Source organism: Poecilia latipinna, unplaced genomic scaffold (genome assembly GCF_001443285.1).
Source record: "Poecilia latipinna isolate Pla-1442-1.1 unplaced genomic scaffold, P_latipinna-1.0 Scaffold272, whole genome shotgun sequence".
NCBI lineage: Eukaryota > Metazoa > Chordata > Actinopteri > Cyprinodontiformes > Poeciliidae > Poecilia > Poecilia latipinna.
The window spans coordinates 321,936-327,764 of record NW_015112888.1 but is presented as its reverse complement, the minus strand read 5'-3'; the positions used below and the strand labels follow the sequence as shown (position 1 = coordinate 327,764).

Below are 5,829 nucleotides of genomic sequence, written 5' to 3'. Positions count from 1 at the left end.
ACCCTCGGGGTGGTGGGGGGAAGGGGGGAACGGGGGGGGGGGGGGTTACTGGGGTTGGGGGGGGTGCTGGTGTCAGTTCCTGGCCTCCAGGGTCACAATATTCTGGGTTTGGCCTGCCCTGTGGGTTTGGTACAGGGAGAGACTCTTTGGCCTTGGGACTACTGCTCCTATTATATCTAAGCGTATGGTCACTCTATGGGGGTGTCTGGTGTCCATCTGCCTTGGGCTTCTGCAGCCTTTAGGAGTCAAGGCTACCTGCCATTTGGTGCTCTGAGGCTCTGCATGTTTCAGGTTTTCTGCTCTTCTCAGCATTCTAACAACTGTGTAACTATAGGTGAAATTTTCACTTATAACACATCCACTCCACAAAACGTATAACACATCCACTCTCTCCACAGAAATATTCTGATTAATACTTTTTTTTAAGCTATGTGAACTTTTCAAAAATTACACCATATTGTTTAAATTGTTTTTCCTTAGTCTTTCATGCTTTTGAACAACATTTTTTTTTAAACTCTGAATCATAACAAATACCAGGTTTATTTTATATTTTAATTTACCCAGTAGAATGACCTTATCCGTAGTAAATTGTGGAGGAGAAATACTGTCATTCTCTCTCTTTCAATATTACATCTGACACCATATCTCAAGAAGTAGTCTAAAGATATCAGGTCACTCCAATATCTTTATGTTTTTTCTATTTTAGAGATTCTACTACGATGTTACAACAGTGATTGTTCTTCCACGTGATCCAATTTCGGTGAAGATTCAGTTGTCAGACAGATGGGCTCAGTTGTGGTCCAGAGCACACAAGATGAATACCACATAAACTATGCAGAGTTGAATCTGAGAGCAGTGATCATAATTTTCATGTAAATCTCTCCCTCACCATCTCCTCCTTGCGATCTATCCACTTAAATAAGTCATATACAGGTACAGCTAATCCTCTAACTTTTGATTGTTTTTTTTATCCGTTTTTTTTTTTTGTTCAGAAAGTTATAGTCTGTCAGATTTAAGTCACATAAATCTGTCCTTGGTATTATTTGAGACTAGGTAATTCTACAATGATTTATAATTGCAAAATTCCTCTATTGTTCTCAGTATAAATGCATTATGTTCAACAGGAACCCAGTAAAAGTGCTGCACATACTCTGAAGACGTCACAAGACTTAGTGTTACACAAATACACAAACAGCAGGAAAGGAAACAAGAAAGGAAACATATTTATGTTTCAATGAATACTCAGTATAGTCGGAAAGGATCTATTAATTGTCTTCCTTTCATCCATCCATCCATTACCTTTTGCATATCTGGTAGCAAATCTAGGATAGAAACCCAAACATCGCTCTCCCCAGTGACACCCTCTGGCTTGTTCTGGGGGATCCCAAGGCATCCCTTGGCCAGCAGGGATGCATAGTTCCAGTGGGATGTGCTAGGAAAACCATCAGACGGATGTTTCCGGGAGGCATCCGGAAGTGCTTGATTCACCTCAGCTGACCATTTTTGATGTGGAGGACCAGGATCCTAGGATGTTGGACCTCTTTACCCCATCTGTCTAAGGCTGAGTCCAACCACTCTTCAGAGGGAGCTAACTTATGTCACTTAAATAACTAATAAGCTGCTCCATTGTCCGTGGGATCAAACTGCAGAAACATGCAGCAGAAATGAATAAACGAGAAGCATTCCATTATTACTCCTCTGTTATAGATTTGAAATTCTGAATATTTTTTTCCCTTCAATTTCCCCCCCAACAAACATGAAATGTCAATGGATCTTAGATGCTCCTAGAACTCATTTACTTTTCACATCTTTTTTTAAATTGTTTCATTTGGAATTATTTGAGCCACATTTTCTGCTCTCATTTTTGAGAGACAAGGAAAATAAATTTCATCATAATATTCGGTCTTTGAGTGTTCCCAATTCAAAAATAATTCATTCTTTTCCCAGCAAAATCATTCATCTCCTTCTGCCCTACACAAGAGGTCAGTGAAACTGGACTAATGTTGAACACCCAATGGGATGCATTTGATACTGTCAGGGACAATTTGGTGCTAGTACAGGGTGTGCCAGGAACATGTCATCCTGATTTAGGTGTCCTGTGATGGGGTACCAGCATCAGCAATAGCCCGCCATCGGCTGTGACTGAATCTGGCTGTACAATGCTGAGATTACCATCATGCACACACACACACACGTACAATTGCAGAGACACAAACAGTTGATATGAGCATGCATCTACATAAAAAAACATCTAATTGTGAGCATGAGAAACAGAAATATAATCTGATAAATATGCACATGAACAAAGTCCATGACTTCACACACGTGCATGCATGCAAGCACATGTGTGTGGACACCCTGTCTAATTCGATCAAGCTGTTGACTTACAGGGACTTTGTGAGATAAAAAGGAAAAGAACAGTGGGAGAGGTGCCCTAACATTTTACATTACAGTGAAACCTCTGTTCTCCAGAGGAATCAGTGAAACGCGAAAAATTTAGTATCACACAAAGATATAGCCAAGAGATGGCTCATCTGCTTTTAAGGCGAGCGAGGAAAAGTGCCACTGTGGACTGTCACATTTCCATTTTATTGCATTCCTATAATAATTGTAAATTGACATAGATTCTACCTGAGTAGAGCTAAGTGCTCACACATTGTGATGCTAACACAAACATACAAAGATTAGTCCCAGCTTACTTTTGTCAATGTAATTTTTCCTAGTTAACCATATTCGTTTTATGGGCTCCCTTTTGAATTTACAGAATCTTGTGTATTCAGGGTTTCCCTAAGTCTATTGTCAATTGGCAAATAGCAATATTTCGAATATTTGTAAAACCATATTTTCCTACAATCACATCTGAAGGTTTTTTGTGGTGTCTTGACCAGTTTTGTACCTACAGTAGATTACCTGATTATTCTCCCTCCCCATTCATCTTTCCAAACTAGCTCAAGCTCAATTATATTTGATGGAGCGCATCTTTGGCTACGAATTCTTAGTTATATATTTAGGTTAGTATTTAGAATTTAGGTTTGGACTTTGACTATCTCATTTTAAAATATCAACATGATTTGATCTGAACTATTCAATTGCATCTTTGACATTATGTTTTAGGTCAATGTCCTGCATGAGTGTCAAGTCTTTTGCAGCCTCTAAAGGGTTTTCTACTGTTGATCTTGTATTCAGCTCCGTCTACAATAGCTTCTTTCCAATGAACTTTAACTAGTTTCCCTGTTCCTTTGGAAGAAAAGCATCTTCAAGTCTGTATTGTCCACCCCTCTAAAAGAACTATTTGTGCATGTCTCACTTTTTACAATAAGTGACTTTTACCTCAAGGTGTCTTTAGATACATTCTTATAATTTCTGGTTGCACATATTTTTGTATGTGAAGTTTCTGCATTAATTGATAGAAATGCACTATTTTTTTTCTTTTTTAATCAAGAGTCTTCAGGAAAAAACATAGCACATATCTGGTTTCACACTGGGCTGTAGACATGGCAGTACCTCCATTATTAGTTCCTAATGAACTCCTTTGGGTTTGTATGTGCATACAAAGTGTTGGTGTGTGGATGTGACAGAAAGTGAGGTGGGAATCACTCCAGACATTATTTCATGAATTTCATTAGTTAGGCAAAAATAATTTCCCTGCCAGCTAGGATTGTAATTCATCTATTGTTGTTAATCCAAATTTAATATGTTGAAAATTACTACAGGGACGATATACTGGGGAATTGCTTCTGTAGTGAGTAAAAGTATCTTCCTGCTCTTGAAGTTTTGTGATTTTTTTTTTTTATGAAGAAAGCTTGTTTTTCATTTATTTTCTTCTGACATCATGTCTTCCCTGTTCATATTGCACATTATCACAATCATTTTCTGCAGGCTTAGGAAATTGTGATCATCACAGATTATTCAGTAATGTATATTCTTGCTTTGAAGAATGAGAATATTGCACACTGTTTGAGTTCACCGTTTAGATTGAGTTGTGGATCATACACTTGCATGGTGATTGAGTTTCATTAAAATAAAGAAAAATGTATAATGAGATATTTAAGGTCTGACAGTACTAACAATGACTCATTCACCTATTTTCTCTGGAATGCATAAGTGCCTGAATAAGTGGAGATTTTAAGATTAACAATTTTAAGACGTCATCTAAAACCTAATGCTTTCAACACAAAGCAAGCTCCAGAAGTTGGATCCACCCTCCAAAACTCTCACGATGCTGGAGGTTTCGTAGAGGTACCCGTCAGATTTTATTTTAGCCTCTGAGTATATTCATACTGTGTGTATTCTCTGCAGAAAAGGACAAAGGAAACGGTTTGGGGGGGGCTAATCAAACTTGAACTTATGGCAGGATTGGTGTGATGGCCTGCAGGGACATGTTCAGCATCTGACACACAGATAGTTGGGAGGATGTGAACACAAACACATAAGAAGAAAATAAATACCTGTTCATACTGTGTGCTGTTGAGCAGCCTCACAATAATGCCAGTGCAGTATTAGCTGGAAAACTGCTAATACTGCAGTTTTAGCAGTTTTCTGTATGGAAACTATAATTCAATTGCATCAGTAGTCTTAACCAGACACTGTTACATTATATCAAGTACTAATAACCCAATCAATTATTTATACATCTATAGTCAGAGTTGTCTGAACATCAACATCAACCGTTTTCAACTGTATTGTCGCATAATCTATATATCTAAGCAGTGTCTATGCCTGTTCTATCTTTATGCAGTGGAAGTTAAATGTGAACTCTAACATGCAACTTTAAACATTGGACATCACAACATACACAATAAAACGCATACAATTGCACCTGCAATTGGATTGTTCACTATAAATCCTAAACTTAATGAAGGCCCCGCTCCCCAATTAGTTTGAAAATAAAACTTAATGGCCAATTGACTCTGTGAGCAAATAAACAAAACAAAGCAAAACAGTACCTGGTTTAGCAGTTCAGTATCCAGTCTCAGGTTCCAGTTCAGGTGAAGAGGAAAGACCAACCGATGACCTAAGATGGCGATGTCTCCTGGTCCAAGGTTACATCCCAATGAGAAATATCCAGGTGCAGGAAAAGGGAAACATCAAATACTGTAATCCAAAGCCACTCTTCAGACTATTACCGCTTAATTTAGGACTAGTATCCATATCCAGGCCGGAATGCTGAAGATGCAGCCGGCTAAACTACGCTTCCTGTGTGCGACATCTATTTAGCTAGCGAATGCCAGCAGTTCAGTGCTAAACCAACCGCCTGAAAGTGCAAAAAATACATATAAAACTGCAGGACAAACTTGGAACTGAAACTATCCAAAATAGTCCAGGAAACTTATCTTATCACTCAAAGCTGCGCCATTGTGTCCTGCGTGCGTCTTTCTCCGTCGCTTTCCTCAAACTTCGCCGCTATTTCTTCTTCTTCTTTTCCACTATGGCGGATCGCAAGCAATTTCAAGGTGCATACCGCCACCTATTGTACATGAGTGTATAGAGCATTAACCTACATTAAATGAAATTCTTTTTTATTTTGTAAGAAGATGAATAAAAAAATGCTTTCCTTAATGTATAAATATCTTCTGTGTTTTCTTCATTTCCCAATATGCACTTAAGACTCAATTTATGTCTGTCCTTCTTACTGTTTTCCTCAATCTCTCCCTTCCATGCTCGTATATTTCACAATTTATCAATACATGTTCTACATTTTATTTCCCTCGGCATTGTGCTGTCCTCGCCCTGAGTTTTCAATCTTTTCAGCCGCTAGACAGCCAGACAACGACGCTCCAATAACCAAACTTCTTTCTTTCTTTTTAGTTGTTTATTGAAGAGTGGCCT

The 5,829-nt window shown here is 38.4% G+C and overlaps 1 long non-coding RNA gene across 1 annotated transcript in view; it reads right to left on the bottom strand.

Moving 5' to 3' along the window:
• LOC106948100 (uncharacterized) overlaps positions 1-5,396 on the bottom strand; it is a 63,517-nt gene extending 58,121 nt beyond the window's left edge. Inside the window, exon 1 of the long non-coding RNA XR_001425108.1 lies at positions 4,947-5,396. This is a non-coding gene — a long non-coding RNA (uncharacterized LOC106948100). The remainder of the gene's footprint in view (positions 1-4,946) is intronic.
• Positions 5,397-5,829: the final 433 nt, after the last annotated feature.